The sequence below is a fragment of the Mauremys reevesii genome, linkage group 4, assembly GCF_016161935.1.
Source record: "Mauremys reevesii isolate NIE-2019 linkage group 4, ASM1616193v1, whole genome shotgun sequence".
Taxonomy (NCBI): Eukaryota; Metazoa; Chordata; order Testudines; family Geoemydidae; genus Mauremys; species Mauremys reevesii.
The window spans coordinates 64,411,122-64,426,644 of record NC_052626.1 but is presented as its reverse complement, the minus strand read 5'-3'; the positions used below and the strand labels follow the sequence as shown (position 1 = coordinate 64,426,644).

At 42.8% G+C, this 15,523-nt stretch overlaps 1 long non-coding RNA gene across 1 annotated transcript; it reads right to left on the bottom strand.

Annotated features, from left to right (window-relative positions):
• Positions 1-3,635: 3,635 nt before the first annotated feature.
• LOC120405118 lies at positions 3,636-15,499 on the bottom strand. The gene is made up of 3 exons (XR_005598382.1): positions 12,580-15,499; positions 9,732-9,817; positions 3,636-5,691 (listed from the first exon to the last, which is right to left on the bottom strand). It is a non-coding gene; the product is annotated as an uncharacterized LOC120405118 (long non-coding RNA).
• Between the last annotated feature and the right edge of the window lie 24 nt (positions 15,500-15,523).

Here is a 15,523-nt window from a genome sequence, read left to right as displayed (position 1 = left end):
TGAGTGCATGTGGATTTGCCACCAGGAATATTTCAGACTATTCAAAGGTAATTGAAAATGGAGGGTTCTGGTTGCAGCCTCATGGAGCTTAAAGGTTCATGAACATTCTGACTTGTATTTTGGGTACACAAAACTAGGCTGAATTTGCACCTCCTTTTTCATGGCAATTTAAACCCATGGATTTGTTGCTGTTGTTTTATCCAGGGTGAGTCAATTTAAAATAGTTTATCTAGCTAAAAGGATTATTGTGCTATTTAAAGATATAAATAAGAGTATCTGAAGTGCTCCGATATATTTTGGTAATGAGTGCTGGATAAATACATGGATACAGAAGAAAAAAGACAAGAATCTTCCCGCTTAAAAAAAAAATAGCTAGCCTGTCACAGCTGGTGGATTGCAAAGATAAGTATATATAAGTATATAGGGCCACTTCCTCAGTTGGTGTAAATTGGCATAGTCGCATTGCAGTCAATGGAGCGACACTGATTTACATCAGATGAGGATTTAGTCCACAGGATTTTTTTTTTCCATTAGAATTTTTGTCTTTGCTCCTTCTCGGGTCCTTCTTTCCCCAAGGTCTCTAATAAGCAGAAAAAAACCCACAATAGCTTTTGAGTTGTAACTTCACTTTTCTTCAGTGTTGAATTCTGAGCTGTAAATTGCTGGCATCTTTAGCCCGTTTGTCAATCTCTCAGTTTTAGCCTTCTTTCTGGGCCCAATATTCAGCTGAAGTCATGACTACCACTGAAGTCATTTGGCGTCAGGGTAAATAATGCTTCAGAAGATTGAGCTTGCTAAAGCTTCAGATCCCCTTTCCACCAATCAGAGCAATATCCTCCTCCCATTCTCCTTAGCTATTTTATTTTTTCCCCTCCATGGCTATAGAGCATATGGCTCTAGACAACAGATAACCCAGTATTCTTCCATTGTTGTTTATTCTGTCCCATTTTACTTGAACCTGTCTCAGGATTATGAAATGTTTGGGAGGAAAAAGAACTATTAGAAAGTAAAGGATCCTGAAACTCTTGGTGGACTGGCTTTTCTTGTTCACACAGACCCGTGCATAATGTATAGCATAACAGAACAATGCTTAGAGTAACTTAGAGCAGTGATTTCCAAAATGGGGGGTCCTGACTCCTGGGGGGTCTGCCGTAGGTTATTCAGGAGTCCATCCCTTGAGCCGGGGCCAAAACATATCTGAAAATAGGGTGAGCACATGCCCCCTAATTGGGCGGGACAGTCCCAAAATGTAAATTTCAAGTCCCGGTCCCAGGCTGAATGACTCCAGGACAGCGTTTGTCCCGTATTCCCTGCAGTGCCACTCCAGGCCTGCCCAAGGCTCAGGGGCAGTGCCAGCCTCTTCCCGGTGTGGGGGGGAGGCTGAGGTGGACCTTAGCCCCCATTGCCACAAGGCCATTCCCCCTGCTCTGCCTCTTCCTCTGAGGCCCTGCCCCTGGCCAGGCTAGAAGCCGGAGCCGGGCAATAGTAAGAGCCGCCCAGGGAGCCTGGGCTGCTGTGGGAAGCCCTGGAGTTCCAGACCCTTCACCTGCCCTAGGCGGTGTGCCCCCTGGGGGGCAGGGACATGGGTTAGGGGCTGCTCTTGGGCACCCTGACCCATTGCCCAGGGCAGGTGGAGGGTCCAAGGACCCCCGGGTGGTTCTCACCTCTTCCTGGCTCTGGCTTCTGACCTGGCCTGGTGGGGGGCTCAGAGAGAAAAGAGGAGCAGGGGACTGGGCCACAGAGGGGCAGGGCTCTTGCATGTGTCCCATTTGCATTCTGAAAAGGTGGTCACTCTACCTGAACAGTGTTCCAGCACTTTTGCCACAAGCAGGACATCATTTTGTTGCCAAAATAGCAATCTCCCCCCAGCATGACCTCTCATGTATCATCCGTGAAAGGTCATGCTGGCGGAGGTGTTCCAAAACTGGCAAGGGCATTCTGGTAGTACCGAAAATGAAAGGGGTTTAGTTATCAGCTGTACGATAGCTTCACAGAGTTGCATTGGTCACCACTTAGAGATGGTCTAAGCCACAAAGTTCAGGATCTGGATCTGAATTTCCCACGTGTCTGGGTGTGTTCGGATCTGGGGTTTGGGCTCAGGCCCAACTTTCGCTGGTAATGAACACTGAGCAGGTGTGACTGAAATCTATTGCTTGCTGAATAAATGTCAACATTTGGAGTTTTGATCTGGATTTTGCCATTCTCTGTCTGAAGGAATCAAAATAAACAGTGAGACATTCATGAAAAGAGTCAGGAATCTCTGGCTCCACAAATCTGTTTAAACATATAATAAAGGCGCCAGGCAGCAGGATTTTTTCCACATTTTTAATTGAAGTGCTTTAGTATAAAAATGTACACACAAGTTCTCATGTCCTGTTTTCTTTAATAGTTTACACTTTCTCTAAGTTGCAACAGAATATTAGCTAGGTAGGTTGTCAACACTGCTAACTAACCACAGTACAAGACACTAATAACAGTACAAGATGCTTGGAATACATTCTTGCAGATGTGTATGACTATCCAAGAAGTCATGTAAAGTCAAGAGGTCCCAAGCACACATCACCCTCTTCTCTCTTCTTTCTCCCACATACAGGATTTTATCCTCAGTTTTCCTAACCAGCAAATCTCACTAAATGTAGTAGGCCAGATCCTCAGATGGTGTAAATTAGAGCATCTCCATTAACTTCAGCAGAGTTATGCTGATTTACATCTGTCAAGGATCTAGAACACTGTATCTTCACATATCTTCAAACTGAGGGGAAACATAACGTGTGTTTCTATGGAGGACAAATTGATGGGTTTTCTGAACCTGTGCTGTCGTGTAGCTTTATCAAGCATATTTTTCCAAGGGTTTTGGAAGTGAGTTGGTTCCCTTGGGAGAAATTGGACCAAGGCTATCTAGAAATGTAAAGAGATTTGGGACCATCCTGGGTTCATATACTCATCTACTTAAAGCTGTGCACAGTCTCTCAACAAAAAAAATCAAGTTTTAAAATGTAAGCTCCCCCTGCCCCCCCCTCCAAAAAAAAAGGTCTGACAAGGATATCAAGAACTTTAGAAAACTGGGTGTGAGCAAAGGGCATTCTCTAACATACCAGATGAAAACAAATTTATACATACACACATAGTAACAGTACAGTCACTTCAGGGTTTTTTTTAAAGGGTTCACACTTTTCAGAGAAAGGTCAAGAAAATATCCTGATGAGCTCTGCTGACAATAATGCACTGGTTCCCAAACCTGTAACCCTAATTTCTAACCACCAATAATAAATGAACTCCAGCACCAAGCAGCCCAGTATAAACTCCAATTAGGTGCCACGCAGGCCAACAACAGGCAAGTTGGAGGTACTGTGACTGACTGAAAAAAGAAAGACACATGAGGGAACTAACAGAAATACATATTTTTCTCCTAGTCTTGGATGTTCAGATCTGAAAAGACACTTGAAACAAAGAGGCAAGAGATCTAGAGTGTAGGGTCCCCAAGCACAGGTGCCAACACCATGGGTGCTCCAGGGCTGGGTGCTCAGCACCCATCGGCAGCCCCACAGATCAGCTCTTCCCCCTCCCCCTGCCAGCACCTCCCGCCCACCTGCGCCCCACCAATCAGCTCCTCCCCCTCTCTCCCAGTACCTCCATCCACCGCGATCAGCTGTTCAGTGGCGTGCAGGAGGTTCTGAGGGGAAGAAGGGGAGGAGTAAGGGCAGGGCAGGGGTAGGGACTTGTGGGAAGGGATGGAGTGGAGGCAGGGTCTGGAGCAGAGCGAGGGTCCAGCACCCCCAGAGAAATCCCAAAGTCGGAGCCTCTGTCCCCAAGGCACTATGATGAGGTATCTCTCTCACCCATCCCTATCACCACCCCAAAAGCATATGCAAAGGGGCGGCTTTTGTCTCTCTGAAATGGTGACTCAAGATTGTGGCTGTTCTCAGTGCAGGAGGTTTCATAATGCTTTTGCTCAGCCTATCGTTCTGAGACACAAACACCCCTCCCTCTGAGTGGCATTCTGCACTCCCTTTGTGACTGAGAGGGCAACCAACTTTGTTTGACACTGCAGTGTTTTCCCCCACAAACACTAGTTCAAAACTTGCACCCTGAAAACCAAGACTCTTAGTTGGGGCTCGTTGTTGCCACCAGCTCAAGACTTCCCAGAATTCTGTTGACTGGGGTTAGATTACTATGGTAAGAAACTATTGGGACTGGCTAATACATAACAAAGTTGACTCCTCCAAACATCAACTCCATCTGAATTAACTAAATGTAACCACCAATAGCTCCATTTTGAAGTAGGGAGCAGAAGCCAAGTTCTCTTCTCCAGCTCAGATCATTAAAGACTACTTTTGGGACAGAAGGTCTGGCATCCTGTGGAAAACCTAGTGGTCACTAAAAAGTCAAGAGTTAGAAAGCTTCCTCAGCCTCCTCACATTTTAAGATACCTTGGGTTTAACAGTATGGATTCTTATCAATCTCCAGCCATCCTACCTTGACATCACAGATAATGCATTAAAGTTACTGTGATCCAGTAACTGCACATTGAGAGATATATATACATAGAAGAAGAGGTAAGGGGTTCTCAACCTGAAGCTAGGTCTCAAACCACTCTTCTCTTTCCTTATTACTAAATGGGAAGGGGGGCCCAGTTAAATGAGAAGGGGGTCTCTCAGAACCTCCCCAGTATGGAAAAGAGGATTGTGGGTATAGAAATAGATAAGAACCTCACAAGAACACAAGAATAAACAGTGACAGAATACCCCTTAAAAATTGTTATACTAACTCAATTGACATTAAAATAGCTCAACAGATTATATCATGCAGAGTGTGCAGAAGAAAGAGAACATTCTGTTTCCTGGATAAGGGATGGATATTGTCGCTCAGTATTGCCCAGAAATTACCCAATCAGCCTGCTCTTCCCCAGCCCACTCCTTTTATGACAACAGTTCATCTGCCTTAAAGGATAAGGGTGGTTATAAACAAATTTCTAAGTCAAGGTGTTATGAAACTGGAAATAGATACCCTTCTACTTTTAACAGAAATAATATATCATACATTTATTGCTTATGGAAGTCCTCAATCCACAGAGCAAACAGCCTCACTCCTCACCTCGGTGGACCAACTCTGGAAATTAAAGAATAACTCAATCCCCATAGCCATTCAGTCCTTGGCTTCTCTGTTAGAGTGCCAACATGGGAGCCAATTCACGCCAGCTGTGTCTCTGATATGGACATTTGTACACTAGGTATTAAATCGAGACCAACAAGTCATTCTATATAGCAACCAAACAGCTATCAGTTAACAGATTCCAGTCCTGGTCTACGTTTCTTGGACTAGATGTGACTTAGAAGCAAAAGACCATATCCCGTGCCCTACACATTTGAACTGGCTAGAAAGTCTGGTGGAGTGTGCTGACACTAAATAATTACATAGCTGCCAGGTCAAGCATTTGAGTCAAGATTTGCTCAAAATGTCTGATGGGCTCAGCATTTTATGCTGTGTTGGATGAATGGACGGTTGAAGCCACAACAGTTGTGACAAAAAATGGTTGGGGCAGGGAAAGACTTCCATATGAACAGAGATTGAAAGGACTGTGAAAGATGACTTTAGAGAGGAGATGAATAAGAGAGGACAGTTTAGAAGTGTGCAAACTAATGAATGGTATAGAGAAGGTAGATCACACTCTTCTGTTCACCCTTTCTCCTTCTGCAAAAACAAGGGGACAATCAATTAAAACAACAGCAATACATTTAAAACTGATAAGCCAATCCCTAACTGCTTGAGTTGAGGAAGAAATTTGCTCTAATGGTCTATTACTGGCATTACTGCATCTTTCCTTGAAGCATGTGTTACTGGCCATTGTCAGACACTAGACTAGACTGGTTTGATGAGAGATAATAATTCCCATTTTCTCATGTGTGTAAAGTAAGTTTACTTTTTAGGGAAAAATAATGAGAGATACTGGGTATGGGTTTCGTGCCTAAAACACTTATTGAAGGGGACACAAAATACTCTAATCTGGGCCTGTTTAAAACATTAGGCAAGATTCTCTGTCATCAAAGTCAGTGGCACTATGCCAGTTTACTTCAGCAGAGGATCTGGTCCACTGCACAAACTCACGTAATGTATGTGTCATATACCTTGTCCTGCATCAATAATAGCTCCCCACCTCCCCCATCCCTCATCCTTATAAACACATTCTGAAACAATGGTCCAAACAGTAGAGTAGCACTATTGTAAGATGTAACATTTTGTACCGTGACCCTAGAATGGGGTAGCACATTTACTAAAAGGGAATCAAGGCTCTCCCCCGCTCCTCTTCCTCGTTCATTGCAAGTAACATTGACACACCGCCGAGTCTATCCCTTATTTTAATAAATGATTACAGAATTGTACAGTAATAGTCCCAAGTGCTGCAGTATCAGTAAGCTGAAGTATTTTTATATCAGAAATGATAGAATTAAAAAAAAAAACCTCAAAGGATTACATCAAAACTGTTTCCAAGGCAATGTGCTATGATGTCACAGAGGATTTATCCTGCTTCCCTTTCCAATTATGACCAAAGAGGAAAGTTTCGTTTATCATCATGTCAAGGGCCAGTAACAAAGAGCCAGAGTCACACTCTCCCAAAGTTTGATGGTATTTGTCTGGAGTCTTTGTTTGCACCCATCTCTAGTTAAAAGGGAGGAAAACTGTTCTAGCACTTACAAGCCTAGAGCAATGCTCAGTCTGAAATAGCTGGGGTGGGGAAAATGTGGAAAGATAATTATTTAAAAAAAACAACTTTGGGCTCGTTGGAGCACTGGCTGCCTGTCATATGTAATGATTTGCTAGAAACTTGCCAATAACATTCTCCCTTGCGCACCAGCACAGATGATGGCAACATAGCTCTGAGGATAGCGTTTGTTAAGTGACTGTTATTGCACAGCCAGTAAGGGGAGCACATTTGCATGAAAGATTTGTTAAAGTTCTCACAAAATACATAGGCTGTTGTATGTGTATTTACAGTTTTTTAGTTTGGAATAATGACAATAAGGAAAGGTCAGATTCTGGCTGGCAGTGCACATAAATGCCCATCAATAAATCCATGAGCACAGCATTTAGATGGTAATGACATGTAGCTGCTAATGACCCAGGCTGGGTTTGAATTGGTGAGATGGTGATGGAAGTGTTCATTATCAATCCCCTGAGACATCATGCCCCAAGAACTATGACTGTCACTTCAGACATAATGACAGCATCCCAGGAGAGCCCAAACAGGCACTTTGCGTGTTGACATGACTGCAAATGGCCCAAAGCTTCCAGCACCATCTTAGTTTTCAACGGTTGCTTAAATCTCACAGGACAAAATCTGTCTCTCTTACAGATAAATAGAAAAGGGGGAGGAAAACATTTTTCTTACAGGGCACTTGCCTACCTAATGAGGTCCAAAATATGACCTTCTTTAGAACTCATCATATCTTGTAAAGAATGTCCTCAGAATCCAAAATAAAAAAAATTTAAAGAGGAAAACCTACTACTGTCCTCCGATAAAAAATCCCACAAGAATGAGCCTGCATTTTGATGCAACAAACTAAGCAATGTTGAGGCTCATGTTGACTTCTGCTGCAGTAGAAAGACAGTAAAATGCAATGCCTGCTGGAGGACAAGGTTGAGATGGAATGGAACATTTCCCCCCTATGTTTTTAAACAGCATTTTACATATAGCCCAGCGAGCAGATAAACCATTACGAGGCTATTAATTCTGACTTGGAATGAGCTCAATATTTGAGTTTCAGCAACCCCAAAATTCCAGGCTCTCCAGATCTCTAGGTTTGGTTCAGCCCTTTATGGAAGATGGGGCCATTATGAAGTTTCGCTTTTAAACACCATTAAGTTTGGAGATGCTAAGATTTAGATTGGGGCCTATTTTGACTAGAGAGGTGAACATGCCCCTTTAAACTAGTTTGTGGAATACAGTTTTTAAGAAATACAGTAAGTTTTATTTTAAGGGAAGAAAAAGAGATGAGACGAGACAGACTATGGAAAGATGCTTCTCAAAAAAGCTTTAATGAAACTGGCCTTTGGAAATTCTTCACTCACTGTTGCCCTTCCATAAGAATGTAGGAGCAAGGAAATAAGAATGAATCAGGCAAGAGCTCCGTCTGCTATGTTCCCTGGGGAGCTGTGAGAAGGAAGGGTATGTTATGTGTAACATTTTATCTGTTCCCCTGGTTTTGAATAGATTCTCTTTCCATCTAGCTGCAGTGGCAAGGGCTGCATCAGCAGTGGGCAAAGGGCATCAAAATCCAGTCTTGAACTTACAATACCTGCAACTGTCTGGTGTGTCAACACATGAATGTGTTCAAGCACAGTTCACAGTGCTTAACTTGCATTCAGCTTCACTCTTTGCTATTGAAACAACATGAAAAGGAGAAGACTCTGAAGTTGATTTTGTCAGTCTAGTCATTCATTAGGAATGTAAAGAAAAAGCTGAACTAAACCCCTAACCTCATCCTCTGAAAGAGACGGAGCACAAGTCCTGGGTCATTGGTGAAGTGGCCTATGTTGGGTTTCAGTGAACTGGACTGAATGAAGTCTGAAAGGATGTCAATAGCTGAGAACGCTGCAATCAGGAGAGTATGAAAAATGGTTTACATTTGAGTTTATAAGTCCTGGGTGAGGAAAATTCAGCCGAAACAATGGCTTTCCTGTTCCAAAATAACAATAATGGTGGATATTTCAAATGAGTAATATAACAATACTTTGCACTTCCACCCAAGGGTCTGAAAGCATATTACATACATTAATGAGTTATTGGCCTGATTTTCAAAGGTGCTAAACACTTCCAGCTCCCATCAACTACTGTAAAATCAAGCCATAAACCCTATTAGTCTCCTCCTGCCATGGCGATAAAGTTATTATCCCCATTTTACAGATAGATAAACTGAGGCATGACAAAATTACATGACTTGCCAAAGATCAGACAGCAAATTCAGCAGCAGAATTGGGAACAGAACTCAGCTCCCTGGTCACCAAACCATGTACTTTAACCACCAGTCCATGCAGATTATGCTCGCATAGTTTGCCAGCCCTCCTTATTTAAGTGAGCACACATTCCTCCATGGTTTTAGGGCACCAGCTGGCAGCTTCCAATCATTCTTCTTTTAGTTTATCCCTTGGTTAACACTATGGGCGAGATTCTGCCACTCTTGCTTATGCTAAGTAGTGCCTTACTACATAATGTACCTCTTGATGTCAGTCGTGCTACTTGGGTGTGTAAAAGGTCATCAGTGAGAGTAAGGGTTTCACATTCTGGCTCTAATTGAAGGTACCAGTGCTAATAACGATGCCGCTGACTGAGAGTGTGTTGTTATGGTAATCATGACAGTGAGGTATTTGGGGGCTGATGTTGCTGCTGGGAGAGTTCCCTTGGGACCAGAAAGACCTCCTGCTCTGAAGGACATTAGCTCCCTTCCCCTCCAACAAAATCGAGTTTATCTCATATAAACCAGACTGGGATTGGTGCCTGCCCTGAAAAGCCACTTAACTAGCTGCCTGGGCTGGAGGTCATTATTAGTAATTATATCTCCACTGAAGATGGATTTGGCTGCCTGCCAGTCCCAGCTCCTGCCCTTCTCTGACCAGAAGGAGGAAACACAGCCAATCAACAAGAACTTTTCATTTCCTTTGCAGGGCCTTGACTGTTCAGCATGAGACCTCTGAAATGTCACCTGAATCTCATCTGTGTGTGCAGTATCACTGACCTGAGGCTGCCAGGGTTTTCATGGGGTAGGAGGGAACAGTGTAGTGGATAACTAGAAGAGAATTCTTCTTCATCTTCAGCTGTGACCTGGTTTCACAATAGTAAAAAATAGTACTTAGTACTTATCCAGTGATTTTCATCCATGGATCTCAAAGCTCTGTACAAAGATGGGTTAGAATTACTATCCCCACTTTATTTATGGGGAAACTGAGACAGAGAGATTGGGAACTGGGAATAACAATGAGATTTCCTGATTCCAATGGACCGCAACAAAAATTTTATCCCATCTGGCTGTGAAGAAAACCTCCCAAGTAACTTAAAGCAGAGTTTACTTCCTAAGCCTGCACACAGGCAGACAGAAACAATAGTTCTGTGAGGCAGAACTTACCCCATTTAGTTCAATTGCTTGTTAATGCTGAAGCCCAAAGATGACAATTAAAATGTACATATTGTTAATTATTTCATTGCTGGTCATTTTAGTAGAGACACTGTGGTTTTGAACTGTGGGCAGAGCTTGTATAGAGTACATTACATGTCCTGCAATTATTGTGGACCATGGAAGTAGCAGGGGAGTTAAGAACCATATCTAGCATAGGTTGCTGGCACATAGGGTTCACATCAGGAAAACACAAAGGACACGGTGGGCATGAAGGGGTGCAAGTGTGTGAGAGACAGAATGCCACAGATTCAGTCCTGGGATTGGATGAAATAAAATGAGCCCAAACTCAGTTTTCTCTGTCCTAAAACATTAACTGGTCTGATGTTAGCAATGAAATTTTTGGAGAGGTTTATCATGAACTAGGTTAGTGCTGCCCCTTCTCCATTGCTTCAGCTCCTCCCCTACATTCAGATCCCAAATTTGGCTCCTGCCAGATTAGAGGTTTCGTGCAACAGTATCAACAACAATTTGAACAGAGTCTCATAGAATTGGAGATGGGAAAGACACGTTATTTGTTTGTAATGCAGTAACATCTTAAAGGCCCTGATTCATTGTGCTAAGCATTGTACAAATTTATAACAAAAGGAGGTCCCTGCACTGCAGGGCTTACATTCCGAGTCTACAATGAGAGACAACAGGTGCATACAGCAGACAGACAGGGGGATCACAAGATAACAGTGCAAGCCTCTCCAATCTGGCTTCCACTTTCTACACTCCACTGAAACTGCTTTCATCCTCCTCAGCCTATTGGCTGCCTTAGATATAATTGTCCATCCTCTGCAGCTTGAAATCTTGTCCTCCTTCAGCTTTACACAGTCTATTCCCAGGACCTGCAGCAGATTTGTTCCAGATTGTGTTATTCTCCATTTCTTTATCCAGACTAGTTTTTAAATGTCTGAACTGAAGCAATGCTGCTTCAATGCTGAACTGAAGCAATGCTGCTTCTTTCACTTTTCCCTTGGAAGACTATTTCTTAGATTAACAAATTTCAGTGTTTAGTCATAGATATATTGGATAGATAGATCTTGCTGAAGGAGATGTTTCTGTTAATCTAAATTTTTCCTTTCTTATTTGTCTTCCTGTTACTGCTAGTTCTACCCTCATATACCACTTTAAATTATTCCTATTGCTCCATGGTGTTTGAAATACTTTCCTACAATTCCTTGTTTTATAATAATAGGAGATATACCTATCTCCTAGAACTGGAAGGGACCTTGGAAGGTCATTGAGTCCAGCCCCCTACCTTCACTAGCAGGACCAAGTACTGATTTTTGCCCCAGATCCCTAAGTGGCCCCCTCAAGGGCTGAGCTTACAACCCTGGGTTTAGGAGGGCATTGCTCAAACCACTGAGCTATCCCTCCCCACTTTCTATGGCCATGTCTACACTACAGTGGTTATGCCAGCATAGCTACAATGTTGCAGCTACGCTGGCATAACCCCTGTAGCATAGACACAGCCTATGCTGATGGAAGAGGTTTTTCCATCGCTGTAGGAACTCCACCTCCCCAAGTGATGGTAGCTAGGTTGATGAAAGCATTCTTCTGTTGACCTAGCTGTGCCTACACTGGGGGTTAGGTCGGCATAGCTACAGCACTCAGAGGTGTAGATTTTACACACCCCTGAGAGTCGTTGCTATGTTGATCTAAATTTTAAGTGTAGACCAAGCCTAGGAAAACTACTTTGATGCAAGAGCTTTGAATTAAACAGCTGCACTGAAGAAAATAATCCCCTGGGATATCATTGTGCACAAGGTACACTAGCCCTGCAGCAGTGACAGCCTTAATTAATATTTCTTTCCACACTCATCCTTTTTTCTCCTCCTGTATGACCCCTTTCAAAAAACAGACAGCAGATAAAGAGAAAAAAGTCCCACACCTAATATGCTGCGTAGGAAATTCTCTTTTTGAGTCAGAGTGTAATAAACCCCTTTCCGAGTGCAGAAGAGAAGTTTGGGAATAGCAATTTAAAAGCCACGGGGAGTAATGTTTACTTCATATGAATGCAGTTTAACTGTGGCTTTCCAGTCTCAAGACCTGAGCTAAACCACTATTTGCTAACCCAGTCATAGGACAGTGCTGCCCCAACCACACTAGCAATAAAACACATGCTAGAAAATGGACACCCTCCACCCCTGATCAATGCCGATAGCTGTGTTAGCATATGGTTATATTCAACTGGAGTTGTGCTCAACAACTGTGGAAAGCAGTGCACAATCTCAGGTTGGGGAACCTAAAAATTGAGATACTTAAAATTAGCAGGTGCTTTTGAAAAAGCCCTTTGGGTGGCATGAGGTAAAATTTACTGTTTGTAAAGCTCTTTGAGTGCCTCAGATGCAAGGTGCTATGAAAATACAAAATTCTGTTAACTCTGAGGTGAGCAAAATGCTAGGTATAATGAAGAGTGACTCACCTTTAGTAGCACAATACAATCACATTAGGCTGTTGGTCAAGAATGCAAATATTCCTTTCTTTGTGAGAGGGAAGGGAAAAAATGCAGCACCTCATTTTCTTTTTTAGAAACTGTTAATTATTTCCAGGCCCTGCACTAAAGGGGAAGAACTAAAGGTTAAATGAGCCATGAGCACAAAAAAACAAAACAAAAACAAAACCCAAACCGAAACCAACCACCAAACTACACAATATTAAGGTTCTCATGGAGCAGTCACTGTGAAATCCAAACTAATACTATGTGATTCTTTGACACCTCTTTCCAGCTCAGGATAGTAATAGAAACTTGCCTTCGAGCAGAGTGAAGTGTGGTTCTAGTCAGACACAGGACTATGTAATTGGAGAATCCCATATTTAGTTTTCTCTCTTTGCTTCTGCATCAAATGTGATTCATTTAAAAGCCAAGTCGTGGTTTTGCTGTCAATGCTGCAAACTCAATCTTGGATCTCAAAATCAAGCTACTGACAATTTTATTGATGCCCCCTGAGGGAGAATAGGATCTAATTCATGTTTCCAAAGCTGTATTAGCTCTGAAGGCCTAATGGGGAGTGTTTGCTTGTGATAGTAAAATAAGCACATCTGACTCAGATAGACATAGGGAAGAGATCTGTTGCATGGGTTGGTACTGCTTAGATACAGTCACCTTTTCTGACTATGCATCTGATTCACTTAATCACTGGTTTCCAGGAGCGGTGCTGCAAACTGGCAGCAACACTGTTTGCTCCCATCCATTCCAGTGTGGGACCAGGATCCAATCAGTACAGCCAAGAAAATGGAAGGGCCAGGACCAAGCTTGCTGGGGGATTCAACAAATCTCCTGGGCAGCCTCACCCAATGGAGCTGAGTGCATAGTTGCTTCTCTCTGGAAGAATCCCTGGGGTAAGACAGCTGAAGTGCTAGGCTGCCTCTTTCAATGCAATTGCTCCCATGGGCGCACAGGAAGCAGTTTGCAACTCACTGTCCCAACACAGGTGAATCATTTCCCATAACTGCATTTTAAGGGCTCATCTAAAATAGGATAAAAGATGGGGGAGGGTGGGTTAAAATGTGTGACCAAATATGTTTTAATGAAAAACATTTCAGGGCCCTGGTACAGAGAGGAGCTGAATTTTCACATCACCTCGATCAGCTAACATGTGTTTCAATAGATCCTTAGAGTTTAAGCCAGAAGGAACCATTAGATGATCTAATACAGGGGTTCGCAATCTTTTTCTTTCTGAGGACCCCACAGCACGCTATAAAAACTCCAACCCAGCTCTCCCCCCCAGTGCCACAACAACTGTTTTTCTGCACATAAAAGCCAGGGCTGGGGTTAGGGGGTAGCAAGCAGGGCGACTGCCCAGGGCCCCATGACATAGGGGGCCCCGCAAAGCTAAACTGCTCAGGCACCGCTTCAACTCTGGGTGGCAAGGCTCAGGGTCCCAGGCTTCAGCCCTATGCAGCAGGGCTTCAGCATTCTGCCCTGGGCTCCAGTGAGTCTAATGCTGGCCCTGCTCAGCAGACCCATTGAAACCTGCTTGTGACCCTCCATGGGGCCCCGGACCCCTGGTTGAGAATTGCTGATCTAATCTGACCTCCAGTATGTCACAGACCATAGAATTTCACCCAGTTACTCCTGCGTTTGACTAACTGTTTGACAATAATTATGTTTGACTAAAGCACATCACCTAACAAGGCAACCAGTCTTGATTTGAGAACTTCAAGAGATGGACAATCCACCATTTCCCTTGGTAGTTTGCTCCAATCTGCATTAACATACTATATACTGGAGTTTTTAAAAGTATCGGTTCACATGGATTCACTAGCAGTTTTAAAACATCTTTTTATCCTAGTCTAACCCTCAGTATTTGGTTCACATCAAGTGCCACTAACAACTCACACAGCTGTTCCAGAGCCAATGGAAATACCCCTTTACTGTAATTGTTTAGTTTTTAATGTACCGATTTCGTTTTTTAAAAGCCTCTAAGAACAACATTCCCAAGAAACAAATAAAAATGGTGAAAATTGTTCAACTTTGAATGGATATTTATTCAATTTGCAAAATGTTACTTCCTGCCATGAAAAAAGAGAGGGAAGCATGATGACAGAGTCTCCAGAATGTTTTTCCCTTACACTAGAGCTTAGAATCATCAAATCACAGAAGTGTAAAGCTGGAAGAGACCTCAGCAGGTCATCAAGTCCATCTCCCTGCGCTGAGGCAAGACCAAGTAAAACCAGACTATCCCTGACAAGTATTTGTCTAACCTGTTCTTAGAAACTTCTAGAAATGAGGATTCCACACCTCCCTTGGAACTTGTTCCACAACTTAAATACTCGTATAATTAGAAAGGATTTCCTAATATCTAACCTAAATCTGCCTTGCGACAGATCAAGCTCATTACTTCTTTTCTTATATTCAGTGGACAAAGAGAACAGTTGATCACAGTCCTCTTTATAACAGCCCTTAACATATTTGAAGACTTATTCTTTTTTGAAGTCTAAACATGCCCAGGTTTTTTTTAACCTTTCCTCAAAGGTTTTCTAACCCTTTTATCATTTTTGTTGCTCTCCTCTGAACGCTCTCCAGTTTTTCAACATCATTCCTAAACTGTAGCGCCCAGTACTGGACACAATACTCTAGCTGAAGTCTCACCATTGCTGTGTAGAGCAGAACAATTACCTCCTGTGTCTTACATACAAGGCGCCTGTTAATACATCCCAGAATGATATTAGCCTTTTTAGCAACTACATCACATTGACTCGTATTTAATTTGTTACCCACTATAGCCCCCAGATCCTTTTCAGCAGTACTTCCACCTAGCCAGTTATTCCCCATTTTGTAGTTGTGCATTTGATTTTTCCTTCGTAAGTGAAGTACTTTGCACTTGTCTTAATTGCATGGTCTCTTGTTGATTTCAGACCAATTC